Source organism: Hyperolius riggenbachi, chromosome 12 (genome assembly GCF_040937935.1).
Source record: "Hyperolius riggenbachi isolate aHypRig1 chromosome 12, aHypRig1.pri, whole genome shotgun sequence".
NCBI classification, from domain to species: Eukaryota; Metazoa; Chordata; class Amphibia; order Anura; family Hyperoliidae; genus Hyperolius; species Hyperolius riggenbachi.
The window spans coordinates 152,804,873-152,826,637 of record NC_090657.1 but is presented as its reverse complement, the minus strand read 5'-3'; positions in this window follow the sequence as shown (position 1 = coordinate 152,826,637).

Genomic DNA, 21,765 nt, shown 5'->3' with positions numbered 1-21,765 from the left:
AAAAGTCATTTTTAGGATAAGGAAGATAGATACAATTGTTTATATCATTAGTTTATTTTTGCCCCGGGTATCCTTTAATGTGTTTATGATTATGTATGCAGTTAAATAACAGCAAATATGATTTTGTTTTCGGGGTGCTTATGGGCTTCGGTAGTGTTGGGCGAACACCTAGATGTTCGGGTTCGCGAACGTTCGCCGAACATCGCCGCGATGTTCGGGTGTTCGCGCCGAACTCCGAACATAATGGAAGTCAATGGGGACCCAAACTTTCGTGCTTTGTAAAGCTTCCTTACATGCTACATACTTTGCAAATTTGCAGGGTATGTGCACCTTGGGAGTGGGTACTAGTGTTGGGCGAACAGTGTTCGCCACTGTTCGGGTTCTGCAGAACATCACCCTGTTCGGGTGATGTTCGAGTTCGGCCGAACACCTGACTGTGCTCGGCCAAACCGTTCGGCCATATGGCCGAACTAAGAGCGCATGGCCGAACGTTCCCCGAACGTTCGGCTAGCGCTGTGATTGGCCGAACGGGTCACGTGGTTCGGACCCGAACGCGCTCTGATTGGCCGAACTGTCACGTGGTTCGGGTAAATAAATACCCGAACCACGTCATATCTCCGCCATTTGTCTGTGGGTTTAGCTTTGGGTAGGCAGGCAGGGTAGTTCGCGCTCCAGCCACGCTAGCCAGGGTCCCCCCCAGTCATTGTGTGTCGCTGCTGGGAACAGTAGTACACCGCTCGTTCAGCCACACTATATAGCATTCTGTGTACTGTTCTGTGTCTGCTGGGAACAGTAGTACACCGCTCGTTCAGCCACACTATATAGCATTCTGTGTACTGTTCTGTGTCTGCTGGGAACAGTAGTACACCGCTCGTTCAGCCACACTATATAGCATTCTGTGTACTGTTCTGTGTCTGCTGGGAACAGTAGTACACCGCTCGTTCAGCCACACTATATAGCATTCTGTGTACTGTTCTGTGTCTGCTGGGAACAGTAGTACACCGCTCGTTCAGCCACACTATATAGCATTCTGTGTACTGTTCTGTGTCTGCTGGGAACAGTAGTACACCGCTCGTTCAGCCACACTATATAGCATTCTGTGTACTGTTCTGTGTCTGCTGGGAACAGTAGTACACCGCTCGTTCAGCCACACTATATAGCATTCTGTGTACTGTTCTGTGTCTGCTGGGAACAGTAGTACACCGCTCGTTCAGCCACACTATATAGCATTCTGTGTACTGTTCTGTGTCTGCTGGGAACAGTAGTACACCGCTCGTTCAGCCACACTATATAGCATTCTGTGTACTGTTCTGTGTCTGCTGGGAACAGTAGTACACCGCTCGTTCAGCCACACTATATAGCATTCTGTGTACTGTTCTGTGTCTGCTGGGAACAGTAGTACACCGCTCGTTCAGCCACACTATATAGCATTCTGTGTACTGTTCTGTGTCTGCGGGGAACAGTGGTACACCGCTCGTTCAGCCACACTATATAGCATTCTGTGTACTGTTCTGTGTCTGCTGGGAACAGTAGTACACCGCTCGTTCAGCCACACTATATAGCATTCTGTGTACTGTTCTGTGTCTGCTGGGAACAGTAGTACACCGCTCGTTCAGCCACACTATATAGCATTCTGTGTACTGTTCTGTGTCTGCTGGGAACAGTAGTACACCGCTCGTTCAGCCACACTATATAGCATTCTGTGTACTGTTCTGTGTCTGCTGGGAACAGTAGTACACCGCTCGTTCAGCCACACTATATAGCATTCTGTGTACTGTTCTGTGTCTGCTGGGAACAGTGGTACACCGCTCGTTCAGCCACACTATATAGCATTCTGTGTACTGTTCTGTGTCTGCTGGGAACAGTAGTACACCGCTCGTTCAGCCACACTATATAGCATTCTGTGTACTGTTCTGTGTCTGCTGGGAACAGTAGTACACCGCTCGTTCAGCCACACTATATAGCATTCTGTGTACTGTTCTGTGTCTGCTGGGAATAGTGGTACACCGCTCGTTCAGCCACACTATATAGCATTCTGTGTACTGTTCTGTGTCTGCTGGGAACAGTAGTACACCGCTCGTTCAGCCACACTATATAGCATTCTGTGTACTGTTCTGTGTCTGCTGGGAACAGTAGTACACCGCTCGTTCAGCCACACTATATAGCATTCTGTGTACTGTTCTGTGTCTGCTGGGAACAGTAGTACACCGCTCGTTCAGCCACACTATATAGCATTCTGTGTACTGTTCTGTGTCTGCTGGGAATAGTGGTACACCGCTCGTTCAGCCACACTATATAGCATTCTGTGTACTGTTCTGTGTCTGCTGGGAACAGTAGTACACCGCTCGTTCAGCCACACTATATAGCATTCTGTGTACTGTTCTGTGTCTGCTGGGAATAGTGGTACACCGCTCGTTCAGCCACACTATATAGCATTCTGTGTACTGTTCTGTGTCTGCTGGGAACAGTAGTACACCGCTCGTTCAGCCACACTATATAGCATTCTGTGTACTGTTCTGTGTCTGCTGGGAATAGTGGTACACCGCTCGTTCAGCCACACTATATAGCATTCTGTGTACTGTTCTGTGTCTGCTGGGAACAGTAGTACACCGCTCGTTCAGCCACACTATATAGCATTCTGTGTACTGTTCTGTGTCTGCTGGGAACAGTAGTACACCGCTCGTTCAGCCACACTATATAGCATTCTGTGTACTGTTCTGTGTCTGCTGGGAACAGTAGTACACCGCTCGTTCAGCCACACTATATAGCATTCTGTGTACTGTTCTGTGTCTGCTGGGAACAGTAGTACACCGCTCGTTCAGCCACACTATATAGCATTCTGTGTACTGTTCTGTGTCTGCTGGGAATAGTGGTACACCGCTCGTTCAGCCACACTATATAGCATTCTGTGTACTGTTCTGTGTCTGCTGGGAACAGTGGTACACCGCTCGTTCAGCCACACTATATAGCATTCTGTGTACTGTTCTGTGTCTGCTGGGAACAGTAGTACACCGCTCGTTCAGCCACACTATATAGCATTCTGTGTACTGTTCTGTGTCTGCTGGGAATAGTGGTACACCGCTCGTTCAGCCACACTATATAGCATTCTGTGTACTGTTCTGTGTCTGCTGGGAATAGTGGTACACCGCTCACCCGTCACTGTATAGCATTGTGCTCTGTGTCGCTGCTGGGAATAGTGGTACACCGCTCACCCGTCACTGTATAGCATTGTGCTCTGTGTCGCTGCTGGGAATAGTGGTACTGTATAGCATTTCTGTACTGCCACTGTACTGCTGCCAGTCAGCGTGTACTGTAAGGATAAGTGAAATGAGGAAGAAATCCGGTGAAAGAGGGAGGGGCAAGGGAAGAGGTGTTTCCCCTGACGGTTCACGTACAGGCCACAGGGGAGCACCCAAGAAAACCCACTCAATACCGCCCATGTTGTCCAGGACAACAACCCTCACAAATCCAAAAGAACAGGACCAGATAATTACTTGGATGACCTCTCAAGCGTCCAGCAGTGGGTTAAGCAGCACCAGCACATCACGCACGAGGTCCGAGTCCTCAGCCAGTTACAAGGAGCCAGTGGGCACAAAGCTGACACAACCGGCAGCGACACCACGCACACAACTGCCAGATAACCAGTCCGATGAATTACCTCAGGACACAATGGGGTATTCGCAGGAGCTATTCCCAGCCCAACAAACTTCCACCTTTCAAAGGTCAATGGAGGAACAGCCAGAAATGTTGTGCCTGGATTCACAACCGTTAACTGTGGGAAATGCACCGCGCACTGAAATACAAGGCGAGTCCGAAGAGGACTCGGAAACCCAAATCCCAGAGCAATTTGGGCAGGAGGGGTTGCAATTGCAGGAGGTCGGCCGACAAGATCTGGAAGACGACGTTGGAGTGTGCTGCGCAGAGGTTGTTGTGGGGAGCTCTACTCCACGGCGGTGGCCCACAATGACATATGACGAGTTTGAGGAGATGGAAGAGGAGGGTATGGACAATGTGGACAGAGACCCAGATTTTGTTTGTGAACGAGAACATCGCCGTCGTAGCAGCAGCACAGATGAGTCTGTTGAAGAACACACTGCTGCACGAGTTCGCCTTGTGCCACAAGGTAGGCGGCGCGCAATTTCAGGCACCACAAGCGTGGAAGTTCAAGTGAGAGGCAAAAGAGGAGCAAACAGAAATCGCCAGCAAGGAGGCAGGTGCTCCAAAGTCTGGGCTTTCTTTGAAGACTGCACTGAGGATGTTACCATGGCGATTTGCAAGGTGTGCAAGACCCGCCTGAGCAGGGGGAAAAATATTAACAACCTCTCCACCACCAGCATGAGCCGTCACATGCTATCCAAACATCCCACTCTTTGGGCAAACGCGTCAGGACAGGGTACCAGAAACAACACTGCCTCCCTTGGGTTCACCAGACTCACCACCAGACCCACCTCAGCAGCAGCAGTAGCCCAGCCATTGCGTGGTTCACAACATTCACAAACATCAGACGACGCTGACACTGTCACTTTCCGGAGTAGTGCTCTTGAGGTCTCCCAGTGTTCATCAAACACAACAACCAACAGCCCTTCCGTGTGCAGCGCTACGGTTCAGTTGTCTGTGTCGGAGATGTTTGAGCGCAAGAGGAAATTGCCAGCAAATGACCCCCGGGCCGTGGCAGTAACAGCCAGCATAGCCAAGCTTCTGGCCTGCGAAATGCTGCCATATCGATTGGTGGAGACAAACAGCTTCAAGGGCATGATGTCAGTGGCCATCCCACGTTACGTGGTTCCCAGCCGCTACCACTTTGCACGCTCTGCAGTGCCTGAGTTGCATGAGCACGTGGTCAGCAAAATAACCCGAAGCTTGAAGAATGCCGTTGCCTGCAAGGTTCACCTCACCACTGACACCTGGACGAGTGCGTTCGGCCAGGGTCGATACATCTCCCTTACCGCGCACTGGGTGAACCTTGTGGAGCCTGGCAGCGATTCCTCACCTGCTACGGCACGGGTGTTGCCCACGCCACAAACAGCTGCACCGCCGTCCCTCCCACTGGATAACAGCAGCACCTACCTCTCTGACTCCTTCTCCTCCAACGCATCTCAAAGCTGTACCTCATCCGGAAACGCTAACCCAGCAGCAGTAGGATCGTGGAAGCAGTGCAGCACAGCTGTTGGCATGCGTCAGCAAGCGTTGCTGAAGCTAATCTGCCTTGGGGATAAGCAGCACACAGGGGAGGAAATTTGGAGGGGAATAAAGGAACAGACGGATTTGTGGCTGGCACCGCTGGACCTGAAACCGGGCATGGTTGTGTGTGATAATGGGAGTAATCTCATTCGCGCTTTAAGGTTGGCTAAGCTGACACACATCCCTTGCCTGGTGCACGTGATGAACCTAGTAGTTCAGCGGTTCCTGAGGACATACCCAGGCGTGCCCGATCTGCTGTTGAAGGTGCGTCGAGTGTCCAAACATTGTAGAAATTCCAGTACTGCTTCGGGGGCACTCGCCAAGATGCAGGAGCGCTTCAATCTCCCCCACCATCGCTTGCTGTGTGATGTCCCTACGCGCTGGAATTCTACGCTGCACATGCTAGCCCGCTTTTGCGAGCAGAAGAGTGCAGTGGTCCAGTACATGACGGCGCAGTACCGAGGCGCATCCGGCCAGCTGCCAAGCTTCTGTGGATCCGATTGGGCCAACATGTTGGACCTCTGCCAAGTCCTCCAAAATTTTGAGCAATCCACGTTGCTTGTGAGCAGTGACAACTCTTCAGTCAGCATTACCATACCACTGCTGTGTTTACTGAAGAGGTCGATGTTAAAAATCAAGGAAACAGCTGTCATGATGCAACTGGGGGAATCTGAAGGAGAAAACGATCAGCGTGATGGTACCAACATCAGGCCATCCGCCTCAGGGAACGCTGGCCCCAGCAGCTATGACGAAGAAGAGGAGGAGGAACAGCTGGAGTTGGAGCAGGAATTTCATGCCACCACTGACGAGGGCCAGAGCGGTGCACGTTGGACTTCCACAATTCAACGCGAATGGTCAGCAGAAGCAGACCAGGAGGAAGGTGACGACTATGATGCATCACAACAACTATCACAACGCTCACAAGAGGATGATGAGGATTCTGGTAGGACTCTGGCACACATGGCTCAATTCATGCTAGACTGCATTGAACGTGACCCACGCATTGTGCGCATTCTGGACAACACCAATTACTGGGTTTATACCCTTCTGGATCCACGGTACAAACACAATGTTCCAAAACTGCTTGAAGAAAGAGTCAGACAGGTCAAAATGGAAGAATACCAGCAGGCCCTTGTGGAGACTTTAGAGAGGAGATTGACATCCTCCCCCTCCTCTAGCCAGTTGTACGCAGACAGACTGACTTCCGCAAACCCAGGACGACCAGGAGGGCAGCAAACAACGCAAGCCGCAGCTAGTACCCAAAAGGGAATGGTATCGGCAGTGTCCTTGGAGTGGGAAAATTTTCTGACACCCATGCAGCCGCAGCCCACTGAACAGCAAGCGTGCAGATTAGGGATGAGCGTAATGACCTAATTACGAATTTCCGAAATTTCGCGAAATTACTACAATTACGATTTTAACAGTAATCGAAATTTCGTAATTTTCGCAAATTACGCAAATTTTCGTAATTACGATTACGAAATTTAGTATTTTAAAGTTTGCAAAGGTTTCTATCCCTCTAGATGCCTAAAATGAATAACCAACCAACCCTCCTCCCTCTCCCTCTCCCTCTCCCCTCTCCCTCTCCCTCTCCCTCTCCTCTCTCTCTCTCTCCTCTCCCTCTCCCCTCTCTCTCTCTCTCTCTCTCCCTCCCTCTCTCTCCTCCCTCTCCCTCTCTCTCTCTCTCTCTCTCTCTCCAGAGATCTGTAGTATTTCAAAACCATACTCACATTCATGACATGTCCAGGGATCAAACCCAGGCCAACCACATGGAAGACAGCTATGCTCACCACCATACCACCAAACACACACTAAATAGACTGCTAACCTAAATCTTACTTGTAGACAGTCATATGAGACACATGCTGGGTGCAGGGCTTTGTGATTGGACCATGGACCATGCGATAGAGTGAGGTGCAAAAATGAAATCATGCCTAGCAGAGGATGGTTTCACAATGCTAAATGCTAGGCTGGCTGGTAACAGCAAGGTTACAGGTTCAATTCCATCCAGGCATGTCTTTTCCTTTTGCGTTCAACAGTTGTCCAAACAGAGCCAACAGAGCCCCAGATAGCCCATGTAGAGTTAGGTCACAGCTAGCCTGGCTGTGGTGCAATTGGTTAGTGTGTCTGGCTGGTAACAGTAAGGTTACAGGTTCGATTCCATCCAGGCATGTCTTTTCCTTTTGCGTGCGCGCGCTGCGCCATTGAACCCCATGGGGTATTTTTGCGTGCGTAAACTTTACGCATGCAAAACTTTGTGCTCGGTGTTTGGACAACTGTTGAACTCAAAAGGAAAAGACATGCCTGGATGGAATCGAACCTGTAACCTTGCTGTTACCAGCCAGACACACTAACCAATTGCACCACAGCCAGGCTAGCTGTGACCTAAGACCTCCTCCTCCTCCTCCTCGGAGGAGGAGGAGGAGGAGGAGGAGGAGGAGGAGGAGGAGGAGGAGGAGGAGGAGGAGGAGGAGGAGGAGGAGGAGGAGGAGGAGGAGGAGGAGGAGGAGGAGGAGGAGGAGGAGGAGGAGGAGGAGGAGGAGGAGGAGGAGGAGGAGGAGGAGGAGGAGGAGGAGGAGGAGGAGGAGGAGGAGGAGGCTGGCTGGCTGGCTGTGCTATTCATTTTAGGCATCTAGAGGGATAGAAACCCTTACAAACCTGAAAAAGTAAAATTTCGGTTGGAGACACGAAATTCGTTATTACGGGAGTGAAATTTCGATTACGAAATTGTAAATTACGATTTGAAAATTAATTACGAAATTACGAATTTGGGTCGTAATGTTAAATTTCGCATTCGTAATAAAAGCAGTTCGAAATTTCGAAAATTTCGGCTCATCTCTAGTGCAGATCCACCTCCAACACCGATCGCCTGGAGAAGATGGTCAAGGACTACATGTCAGATGGCGTAGCTGTGTCGAACCATCCATCTGCACCCTTCAACTATTGGGTATCGAAGCTAGACACCTGGCACGAACTGGCAATGTACGCAATAGAGGTGCTGGCTTGCCCGGCAGCCAGCGTTATCTCGGAACGCTGTTTCAGTGCTGCCGGAGGCATCGTCACAGATCGGCGTATCCGCCTCTCTACAGAAAATGCAGACCGTCTGACTCAAATTAAAATGAATCAATCCTGGATTGGAAATGACTACGCAACACTCCAGGACCCCAACCAAGTAACATGACCAATGAACATCTGGGATGGTGTTGCGTTTCCGGGCCCTGTTTATTGAACCTCTCATCTGTATTACATTTATGACTGCATGGCGGCAAAAAGCATTGCTGCTATATCCGCACGCTTTTTGTCCACATGCAAGGCCTGGGTTGTTGTGTCTCACAAAGCGTGGCCTTCTCCTCCTGCGCCTGCTCCTGTTCCATCACGTCTGCTGCTGCTGGGTTAGCGTTGCCGCGTGGTCCCTGTTTATTGAACCACTTATCTTTATTACATTTATGACTGCATGGCGGTACAAAGCATGCTATCCGCACGCTTCTTGCCCTCATGCAAGGCCTGGGTTGTTGTGTCTCACAAAGCGTGGCCTTCTCCTCCTGCGCCTCCTCCTGTTCCATCACGTCTGCTGCTGCTGGGTTAGCGTTGCCGCGTGGTCCCTGTTTATTGAACCACTTATCTTTATTACATTTATGACTGCATGGCGGTACAAAGCCTGCTATCCGCACGCTTCTTGCCCTCATGCAAGGCCTGGGTTGTTGTGTCTCACAAAGCGTGGCCTTCTCCTCCTGCGCCTCCTCCTGTTCCATCACGTCTGCTGCTGCTGGGTTAGCGTTGCCGCGTGGTCCCTGTTTATTGAACCACTTATCTTTATTACATTTATGACTGCATGGCGGTACAAAGCATGCTATCCGCACGCTTCTTGCCCTCATGCAAGGCCTGGGTTGTTGTGTCTCACAAAGCGTGGCCTTCTCCTCCTGCGCCTGCTCCTGTTCCATCACGTCTGCTGCTGCTGGGTTAGCGTTGCCGCGTGGTCCCTGTTTATTGAACCACTTATCTTTATTACATTTATGACTGCATGGCGGTACAAAGCATGCTATCCGCACGCTTCTTGCCCTCATGCAAGGCCTGGGTTGTTGTGTCTCACAAAGCGTGGCCTTCTCCTCCTGCGCCTCCTCCTGTTCCATCACGTCTGCTGCTGCTGGGTTAGCGTTGCCGCGTGGTCCCTGTTTATTGAACCACTTATCTTTATTACATTTATGACTGCATGGCGGTACAAAGCCTGCTATCCGCACGCTTCTTGCCCTCATGCAAGGCCGGGGTTGTTGTGTCTCACAAAGCGTGGCCTTCTTCTCCTCCTGCGCCACCCTCCTCCTGTTCCATCACGTGTGCTGCTGCTGGGTTAGCGTTACCGGTCCCTTTTCCTGGAACCTCTTATATGTATTACATTTATGACTGCATGCCGACAAAAAACATGTTACCTGTGCAAAGAAAACAGACATTTCCCGCATTTAAAAGACAGTTTTCCCTTTGAAACTTTAAAATCGATTTTCTCAAAAACTATAAGCTCTTTTTGCTAATTTTTTTTTTCCTCTTGTACCCACTCCCAAGGTGCACATACCCTGTAAATTTGGGGTATGTAGCATGTAAGGAGGCTTTACAAACCACAAAAGTTCGGGTCCCCATTGACTTCCATTATGTTCGGAGTTCGGGTCGAACACCCGAACATCGCGGCCATGTTCGGCCTGTTCGGCCCGAACCCGAACATCTAGATGTTCGCCCAACACTAGTGGGTACAAGAGGAAAAAAAATATTTGAAAAAGAGCTTATAGTTTTTGAGAAAATTGATTGTAAAGTTTCAAAGGAAAAACTGTCTTTTAAATGTGGAAAATGTCATGTTTCTTTGCACAGGTAACATGCTTTTTGTCGCCATGCAATCATAAATGTAATACAGAGAAGAGGTTCAAGGAAAAGGGACCGGTAACGCTAACCCAGCACCAGCGGCAGCACACGTGATGGAACAGGAGGAGGAGGCGCAGGAGGAGAAGGCCATGCTTTTTGAGACACAACAACCCAGGCCTTGCATGAGGACAAGAAGCGTGCGGATAGCATGCTTTTTACCGCCATGCAGTCATAAATGTAATAAAGATGAGAGGTTCCATAAACAGGGACCGGCAACGCTAACCCAGCAGCAGCAGCAGCAGCAGCAGCACACATGATGGAACAGGAGGAGGCGCAGGAGGAGAAGGCCACGCTTTGAGACACAACAACCCAGGCCTTGCATGAGGACAAGAAGCGTGCGGATAGCATGCTTTGTACCGCCATGCAGTCATAAATGTAATAAAGATAAGAGGTTCAATAAACAGGGACCGGGCGGCAACGCTAACCCAGCAGCAGCAGACGTGATGGAACAGGAGGAGGCGCAGGAGGAGAAGGCCACGCTTTCAGGCTCAACTCAGGCCTTGCATGAGGACAAAAAAATGTGTGCGCAAAGCAATGCAATGAGTAGTTTTCAGGACACAATGGCTATCATTCATGAACAGGCTGTCGGTAAGGGGAACCCGTGCGGGAGAATACCGCCGTCGGTAGTTTATCCTTCCGGGTGGTCATTCATAAACTTTGTGCCTAGGGCGGTAGCAGTGCGGAGGTTTTCTGGAGAATGGTGTCGGTAGGCATGCGGAAACAGAAAAGCTGGCCGAGTCCCTCCATGCGGTGCTCTCTCTGCTGATGTGTGGGAGGTCCGTCCCATTCACTTACATGTACTCCGCAAGCTTCCCGCTACATCCAGGGGATCGGTAATCCCCTTCCGCATACCGCTATGCGGAAATGTTTATGAATGAACATTTTGATACTTTTTCTGGATAACTGCGTATCCACACCGCACAAGGCGGTACGTTGTCACTCTGCACAGGAATGTCAGCTCCGCATGCGGAAAGAGGCTTTATGAATACAAAACTTTCTCAGTGCTCGGTAAAGTCAGCGGTATTACGCATTTCCGCATGCGGGAATGCTTTATGAATGATAGCCAATGGGCTATTCGGAGGAGCTATTCCCACCCCCACAATCTTCTACCTGTGAAAGGTCAATGGAACAGCCACAAATGTTGTGCCCGGATTCACAACCTTTTTCTGTGGAAAACGCACCTCGCACTGAAATGCAAGGCGAGGCCGAGGATGAACATGACGTCAACAACTCAACATGACGCAAAATGGGGGCGGAACAGAAAGCTGCTTTCAATGTTTTGAAGGCCTTAATTGCCTCCGGTGGCCAGTTAGATGCATCATTCATCACACCCAAATCCCAGAGCAATGTGTGCAGGAATTTGAATCGCTGGAGGTGTACCGAGATCATCTGGACAAGTGACCAAGTGACCAAGTGACAAGTGACAAAGTGAAAAGTGACAAAGTGACCAGTGACAAAGTGACCAAGTGACAAAGTGACAAAATGACAAAATGACAAGTGACAAGTGACAAAGTGACAAGTGACAAAGTGACAAAATGACAAAGTGACAAAGTGACCAGTGAGAGGTTGTTCTGGGGAGCTCTACTCCACTGCACACAGTCACATATGAGGAGCATGGGCGTCCGCACATATGGCAAAACCGGGCATCTGCCCGAGCCTGGCCGCCCGCTGCCCCCCCCTGGCCGCGTGCCCGTGCAGCCAGCAGGAGGGGAACACGCAGAGAAGAGAGAGAGCGCTATGGGCACAGTGGGGAAGGGCGGACGTCTCCCCCCCCTTCCCTCACCTTAGGGGTCTCTCTCTCCCTCGCTGTCCCCTCCGGATTGAAGTGTGCAGCGGCTGGCAGCGGTGGGCGGAACTTACCTCCTCTCGCTCCTGCGCCGGAAGTTCTGGTGCCGCACTCTGGTCTGGATCAGGCCAGAGTAGCGGCTAATCCATCCGGCGTGTGCGACGAGAGGAGGTAAGTTCCGCCCACCGCTGCCAGCCGCTGCACACTTCATTCCGGACTCCGGAGGGGAGAGCGAGAGAGGGAGGGAGAGCCCCCTATGGTGAGTGCCCATAGCTCTCCCTCTTCTCTCCGCTGCTCCCCTCCTCCTGCACACATGGCCACTTTTTCTGGGGACATATCCCCCTGGCTACATATACCGGGACATATACCCCTGCCTACATATACTGGGACATATACCCCTGCCTACATATACTGGGACATATACCCCTGCCTACATATACTGTCTGGGACATATACCCCTGCCTACATATACTGTCTGGGACATATACCCCTGCCTACATATACTGTCTGGGACATATACCCCTGCCTACATATACTGTCTGGGACATATACCCCTGCCTACATATACTGGGACATATACCCCTGCCTACATATACCCCTGCCTACATATACTGTCTGGGACATATACCCCTGCCTACATATACTGGGACATATACCCCTGCCTACATATACTGGGACATATACCCCTGCCTACATATACTGTCTGGGACATATACCCCTGCCTACATATACTGTCTGGGACATATACCCCTGCCTACATATACTGTCTGGGACATATACCCCTGCCTACATATACTGGGACATATACCCCTGCCTACATATACCCCTGCCTACATATACTGTCTGGGACATATACCCCTGCCTACATATACTGGGACATATACCCCTGCCTACATATACTGGGACATATACCCCTGCCTACATATACTGGGACATATACACCTGCCTACATATACTGGGACATATACCCCTTGCCTACATATACTGGGACATATACCCCCGCCTACATATACTGGGACATATACCCCTGGCTACATATACTGGGACATATACCCCTGCCTACATATACTGGGACATATCCCCCTGGCTACATATACTGGGACATATACCCCCTGCCTACATATACTGGGACATATACCCTTGCCTACATATACTGGGCACATATACCCCTGGCTACCTGTTCTGGGGACATCTCTACCCCTGGCTACCAGTTCTGGGGACATCTATACCGCTGGCCACCTATTCTGGGGACACCTATAGACCTGGGGCTACCTATTTTTGGGGAACCACTGCTGTCAGATTGAGTGTATTTTGGGGAACTGCTGCCAGGTGAGAGGTGTCTACATATTAAGGGGGCATTCTGCCTATTTATGTGAAAAGCTGTCTATTTATGTGCCTCATGACTGCTGAATTTGTCTTGTTGCGGGCCTCATGGTTACTGACTTTGTCTTGTTGGGGGCCTCATGATTTGTTGGGGGCCTCAAGATTGCTGAATTTGTCTTGTTGGGGGCCTCATGATTGCTGAATTTGTCTTGTTGGGGGCCTCATGATTGCTGAATTTGTCTTGTTGGGGGCCTCATGATTGCTGAGTTGGTCATGTTGGGGGCCTCATGATTGCTGAATTCGTCTTGATGGGGGGGGGGGCCTCATGATTGCTGAATTTGTCTTGTTGGGGGTCACATGATTGCTAACTGCGAGACTATGGAAAAAGCTGAATCATCATCATATGAGACAATAGCATTAAACCTACTTTTTCTGCTTTTTAAAACAGAAAATGAAACTGGGAGGTTCTAAAAAAAATGAATAATTTTTTTCAGGAGTACGATGGATGAAATTGTTTATCTTCACAGTTTATTTTCAACTTAATTTTCCATAATGTTCATGTATGAGTTAAAACGTTTGTATTTAGTTTAAATTGCTGTTGGCACTTTGTGATAGTAAAGTGACTTTGCAGTTTGGACACTCGACCTCCAAAAGGTTCGCCACCACTGTCCTAATCTAATGTCCCACCATTGCTTAGTTCATGTAAACTTGTCTCCACCCACGACCACACCCACATTCTGGTTCATGACCACACCCATTTTTCGGCGCATGACGTAGCTCCATTCACCAGCCAAAATTTTTAACTCCCCACTTTTTGCCCCCCCCTGGAAAATTTTCTGCGGACGCCCATGATGAGGAGAGGTCTCGTCGGGACTGCTGATCCTCCTCAGCTTGCTCAAAGCCTTGAGGGTTCCTGAAGATCCTCTGCTTGGAGTTCGCCGGGGTTCAGCTTGGTGTCGGGGTCGGCGGCGTCCTCCTCACTCCAACGTGGCAGATCTTCTGTTGAAGGAAAAAACAAACAAACATTTTTTAAAGTCCAGTACCGCTTCTGAAGGACTCACCAAGAGATGCAGGAGCGCTTCAATCTAGCGCACCATCGCTCGCTGGGTGATGTCCCTCCCTACGCGCTGGAATTCTACGCTGCACATGCTAGCACGCTTTTGCGCAGTGCCGAGGCGCATTCCAGCAGCTAGCTACCAAGCTTCTGTGGATCTGATTGGGCCACCATGTTGGATCTCTGCCAAGTCCTCCAAAATTTTGAGCAATCCACGTTGCTTGTGACTGAGCAGTGACAACTCTACAGTCAGCATTACAATACCACTGCTGTGTTTACTGAAGAAATCAATGTTGAAGATGGAAACCGCTGGCATGATGCAAGTGGGGGAATCTGAAGATGAAAACGATCAGCGTGATGATACCAACATCAGGCAACCTGCCTCAGGAAACGCTGGTCCCAGCTATGACAAAGAACAGGACGAGGAACAGCTGGAGTTGGAGCAGGAATTGGATGCCCCCACTGCCGAGGGACAGAGCGGTGCACGTTGGACTTCCACAATTTAGCGGGAATGGACACGGACAGCAGAAGAGGAAGAAAGTGATGCTGGTGACGAATATGGTGCATCACAACAATCACAACGCTCACAAGAACATGAAGACAGAGGAGTCTGGCAGGATTCTCTGGCACACATGGCTCAATTCATGCTAGACTGCATTGAACGCGGCCCGCGCATTATTCACTATTTATTATTATTCATTATTCTGGACAACACCAATTACTGGGTTTATACCCAGTTTATACAAACACAATGTTAAAAAACTGATTGAAGAAAGTGTCAGACAGGTCAAAAATGGAACAATTCCAGCAGGCCCTTGAGGATGGAGACTTTAGAGAGGAGATTGACATCCTCCTCCTTCTCTAGCCAGTTGTACGCCGACAGACTGACTTCAGCAAACCCAGGAGGACCAGGAGGGCAGCAAAGAACACAAGCTGCTGCTAGTGCCCAAAAGGGAATGGTATTGGCAGTGTCATTGGAGTGGGAACATTTTCTGACACCCATGCAGCAGCCCACAGAACAGCAATCGGGCAGTTCCACGTCCTCCAACACCAATCGCCTGGAGAAGATGGTCAAGGTCCAGGACTACATGTCAGATGGCGTAGCTGTGTTGAACAATCCATCTGCAGACAGACGGTGAGTGTGACAGGCAGCACAGAAGGACCATGACAACTCACTCATAGTACCACAGTTTGATAGTGCTGCCCAAAAAATTATATGGATCCGTGGACCCGGGCACTGCGGGCAGTACTGGGAAGTGGGAACGCAGATTTTAGTACCTAAACACACGATACAACATGTTTTCCGGGGTCGGACTCTGAGGCACATACAGATGGTCCCGATCATCATCCTCATCATACAACTCTTCTCCTGAGTCTGACCCACCCACCACCTCTGCCACCCCAACATCCCCAGACACAGACCCCTCATCGTCCTCAACATTAACTTGGGATGCTGGCCTGAGCCAGACCTCCTCCTCCACATCAGGCCCCATCATCTCCTCAATGGCAGCCCTCATTAATCGTTCTGGCGACGGACCGATGGACACAACATTCTCCTCCGGAGAGGGCTGCTGCTGACCACTGGCTGCTGGGGTGGATGTTATAGCTTGCGTGGGGCGTTGGCTGTTGCTGTTGTTGGGAGTGCTGCTCACAGCGGAGGTCTCTGAGGAACTCATGGTGAGCTCATATAGTGGTTGGCGGTGAGTGGAGTATTACTGATCCCAGCAATATACACACTGACTGGCAGAGTACGCAATGCTATATAGTCTGGCTGAGCGGTGTACACAGAGTGGCAGTACACACAATGCTATATAGTCTGGCTGAGCCGTGTACACAGAGTGGCAGTACACACAATGCTATATAGTCTGGCTGAGCGGTGTACACAGAGTGGCAGTACACACAATGCTATATAGTCTGGCTGAGCCGTGTACACAGAGTGGCAGTACACACAATGCTATATAGTCTGGCTGAGCCGTGTACACAGAGTGTCAGTAAACAATGCTATATATAGCGTGGCTGAGCGAGGTACACAGTGGCAGTACACACAATGCTATATAGTCTGGCTGAGCGGTGTACACAGAGTGTCAGTAAACAATGGTATATAGTCTGGCTGAGCGGTGTACACAGAGTGGCAGTAAACACAATGCTATATATAGCGTGGCTGAGCGAGGTGCACAGTGGCAGTACACACAATGCTATATAGTCAGGCTAAGCCGTGTACACAGAGTGTCAGAAAACACAATGCTATATATAGCGTGGCTGAGCGAGGTGCAGAGTGGCAGTACACACAATGCTATATAGTCTGGCTGAGCCGTGTACACAGAGTGGCAGTAAACACAATGCTATATATAGCGTGGCTGAGCGAGGTACACAGTGGCAGTACACACAATGCTATATAGTCAGGCTAAGCCGTGTACACAGAGTGTCAGAAAACACAATGCTATATATAGCGTGGCTGAGCGAGGTGCACAGTGGCAGTACACACAATGATATATAGTCAGGCTAAGCCGTGTACACAGAGTGTCAGAAAACACAATGCTATATATAGCGTGGCTGAGCGAGGTGCAGAGTGGCAGTACACACAATGCTATATAGTCTGGCTGAGCCGTGTACACAGAGTGGCAGTAAACACAATGCTATATATAGCGTGGCTGAGCGAGGTACACAGTGGCAGTACACACAATGCTATATAGTCAGGCTAAGCCGTGTACACAGAGTGTCAGAAAACACAATGCTATATATAGCGTGGCTGAGCGAGGTGCACAGTGGCAGTACACACAATGATATATAGCCAGGCTAAGCCGTGTACACAGAGTGTCAGAAAACACAATGCTATATATAGCCGAGGCGTATCTAGGTAAAATAGCGCCCATGGCAAACACTGAAATTGCGCCCCCCCCCACGACTTCCTAACTAACAGCATCCTACCCCGCCCTCATAAGAAGAGTAACCCCTTCACACAATCAGAGCCCCCCCACAAATCGGGGCACTCCTCCTTCCACAGAGCCCTCACTCGCCACACAAATGCCAAAACAATACCAGTACATTTAATATGGTCCCAGATTAAGTAGTATCATGTAGTCATATGTATCCAGGTAAAAAAAAAATGAAGTAGTCACGTGCCTCCAGATAAAATAATTAAGTAGCCAGATGTCTCAAGATAAAATAAATTGCCCAGAGTAGGTAGTAAAGAGTCCCCGGTATAGGTCGTATGCTGCCCTCAATATAGGTAGAATGCTGCCCCCAGTATATTAGAAAATTGCCCCCAGAATTGGTAGCATGCTGCCCCCGTATAGGTAGTATGCTTCCTCCAGCATCGGTAGTATGCTGACCCTAGCATAGGTAGTAGTGCAGCACGGTGGCGTAGTGGTTAGCGCACTCGCCTTGCAGTGTTGGGTACCCGGTTCAAATCCAAGCGAGGTGAACATCTGCAAGGTTTGTATGTTCTCCCCGTGTCTGAGTGGGTTACCTCCGGGCACTCGGGTTTCCTCCCACATCCCAAAAACATACAGATAAGTTAATTGGCATCACCCTAAATTGGCCCTAGACTACAATACATACACTACACAATACATACATAGACATATGACTATGGTAGGGACTAGATTGTGAGCCTCTCTGAGAGACAGTTAGCGACAAGACAATATACTCTGTACAGCGCTGTGTAATATATTTAAATAAATAAAATAAATATCATACTGCCCCCAGCATAGGTAGTATGCTGCCCCCAATATAGGTAGTATGCTTCCCCCAATGTAGGTAGTATGCTGCCCCCAATCATGTCAAACGACATAAGTCCTCGATCGACATTACACAAAAGTACAGCAGGAATAAAAACTGGTACAACACAAGTACAAATATCTATACATGCAGAAGTACCCCTATGCATTTTGCAAATGCACAATTTACAAGAGCCCAGTTTTTTTCACCTGCCCAAAAGAACATCAATGACTGCATTAGAACGGCGAGTGACAGAGAGGAACGGAAAGTGGTATTTACTTACCTAGCCTAATTACCCTACCCACAACACACAATATATGTCTGCCTATTTAACCTTTGGCTCTGGTATCTTTGGTCAATGCAGTGGACAGTGGTGGGTGAATGAATCCTTATTATATTATTACCTTAGTTATCTGTCAGCTGCCTGCCTGCTGCTTCACAGACAGTCACTCTATGTGCACTGTCACCTGACGCCTTTAGCTTCATACACACGCTGTTTCCTCTCCTCTCCCACTCCCATCAGCCCCAGAGGCACGGAGGCAGCCAATCAGGAAGTAGGATCGCCGGGGATGAGAGGCAACAAAGTGGCCGGCGGCCGCCGTTGCTATGGCGATTACAGACGCTGTGTCCGGGCTGCGCAGCGGTGAGGAGGACTGTCTGAATCGGCGCCCAGCGGAGAAGCAAGCTGATTAGGAGAAGGATCGCCGAGTCACCAAAGTTGCTATGGCGACCACAGACGCAGAGGGCAGAGCAGCGGGGAAGACTGTCTGGACCCCTGGACGGTAGACCGGCAGAGAAGCAATCTAATCAGGAGGAGGATCGCCGGGGATGGGAGGCAGCAAGTGGAGGGCAGAGCCGAGTTGCTGAGGTTGCTATGGCGACCACATATGCAGGGGGCAGAGCAGCGGGGAGAAGCGGAAGTGAATGGGCGGCCGCACACACACAAGACAGTCCCGCTCTCCTGACTCATCTAAAGGGGTGATTTATTGCTTACAGGGAATGCGTCCCCCCCCAGGTGAGTGACAAGGGGCGCCCATGGCAGGTGCCCCATGTGCACCCCTGTAGATACGCCCCTGATATAGCGTGGCTGAGCGAGGTACCCAGTGGCAGTAAACAATGCTATATATAGTGTGGCTGAGCGAGCGGTGTACTACTGTTCCCAGCAGCGACACACAATGACTGGGGGGACCCTGGCTAGCGTGGCTGGAGAGCGAACTACCCTGCCTGCCTACCCAAAGCTAAACCCACAGACAAATGGCGGAGATATGACGTGGTTCGGGTATTTATTTACCCGAACCACGTGACCGTTCGGCCAATCAGAGCGCGTTCGGGTCCGAACCACGTGACCCGTTCGGCCAATCACAGCGCTAGCCGAACGTTTGGGGAACGTTCGGCCATGCGCTCTTAGTTCGGCCATGTGGCCGAACGGTTTGGCCGAGCCCGAGCACCGTCAGGTGTTCGGCCGAACTCGAACATCACCCGAACAGGGTGATGTTCTGCAGAACCCGAACAGTGGCGAACACTGTTCGCCCAACACTACTACATACCCCAAATTTGCAGGGTATGTGCACCTTGGGAGTGGGTACAAGAGGAAAAAAAAATATTTGAAAAAGAGCTTATAGTTTTTGAGAAAATTGATTGTAAAGTTTCAAAGGAAAAACTGTCTTTTAAATGTGGAAAATGTCATGTTTCTTTGCACAGGTAACATGCTTTTTGTCGCCATGCAGTCATAAATGTAATACAGAGAAGAGGTTCAAGGAAAAGGGACCGGTAACGCTAACCCAGCACCAGCAGCAGCACACGTGATGGAACAGGAGGAGGGGGCGCAGGTGGAGAAGGCCATGCTTTTTGAGACACAACAACCCAGGCCTTGCATGAGGACAAGAAGCGTGCGGATAGCATGCTTTTTACCGCCATGCAGTCATAAATGTAATAAAGATGAGAGGTTCCATAAACAGGGACCGGCAACGCTAACCCAGCAGCAGCAGCAGCACACATGATGGAACAGGAGGAGGCGCAGGAGGAGAAGGCCACGCTTTGAGACACAACAACCCAGGCCTTGCATGAGGACAAGAAGCGTGCGGATAGCATGCTTTGTACCGCCATGCAGTCATAAATGTAATAAAGATAAGAGGTTCAATAAACAGGGACCGGGCGGCAACGCTAACCCAGCAGCAGCAGACGTGATGGAACAGGAGGAGGCGCAGGAGGAGAAGGCCACGCTTTCAGGCTCAACTCAGGCCTTGCATGAGGACAAAAAAATGCGTGCGCAAAGCAATGCAATGAGTAGTTTTCAGGACACTATGGCTAGTGTTGGGCGAACAGTGTTCGCCACTGTTCGGGTTCTGCAGAACATCACCCTGTTCGGGTGATGTTCGAGTTCGGCCGAACACCTGATGGTGTTCGGCCAAACCGTTCGGCCACATGGCCGAACTAAGAGCGCATGGCCGAACGTTCCCCGAACGTTCGGCTAGCGCTGTGATTGGCCGAACGGGTCATGTGGTTCGGACCCGAACGCGCTCTGATTGGCCGAACTGTCACGTGGTTCGGGTAAATAAATACCCGAACCACGTCATATCTCCGCCATTTGTCTGTGGGTTTAGCTTTGGGTAGGCAGGCAGGGTAGTTCGCGCTCCAGCCACGCTAGCCAGGGTCCCCCCTGTCATTGTGTCGCTGCTGGGAACAGTAGTACACCGCTTGCTCAGCCACACTATATAGCATTCTGTTTACTGCCACTCTGTGTACCTAGATCAGCCACATTATATAGCATTCTGTTCACTGTTCTGTGTCTGCTGGGAATAGTGGTACACCGCTCGCTCAGCCACACTATATAGCATTCTGTTTACTGTTCTGTGTCTGCTGGGAATAGTGGTACACCGCTCGCTCAGCCACACTATATAGCATTCTGTTCACTGTTCTGTGTCTGCTGGGAATAGTGGTACACCGCTCGCTCAGCCACACTATATAGCATTCTGTTTACTGTTCTGTGTCTGCTGGGAATAGTGGTACACCGCTCGCTCAGCCACACTATATAGCATTCTGTTTACTGTTCTGTGTCTGCTGGGAATAGTGGTACACCGCTCGCTCAGCCACACTATATAGCATTCTGTTTACTGTTCTGTGTCTGCTGGGAATAGTGGTACACCGCTCGCTCAGCCACACTATATAGCATTCTGTTCACTGTTCTGTGTCTGCTGGGAATAGTGGTACACCACTCGCTCAGCCACACTATATAGCATTCTGTTTACTGTTCTGTGTCTGCTGGGAATAGTGGTACACCGCTCGCTCAGCCACACTATATAGCATTCTGTTTACTGTTCTGTGTCTGCTGGGAATAGTGGTACACCGCTCGCTCAGCCACACTATATAGCATTCTGTTTACTGTTCTGTGTCTGCTGGGAACAGTAGTACACCGCTCGCTCAGCCAGACTATATAGCATTGTGTTTACTGCCACTCTGTGTACACCGCTCAGCCAGACTATATACCATTGTTTACTGACACTCTGTGTACACCGCTCAGCCAGACTATATACCATTGTTTACTGACACTCTGTGTACACCGCTCAGCCAGACTATATACCATTGTTTACTGCCACTCTGATTCTGCTGGGAACAGTAGTACACCGCTCGCTCAGCCAGACTATATAGCATTGTGTTTACTGCCACTATGTGTACACCGCTCAGCCAGACTATACAGGATCTTCTCAAAAAATTAGCATATTGTGATAAAGTTCATTATTTTCTGTAATGTACTGATAAACATTAGACTTTCATATATTTTAGATTCATTACACTA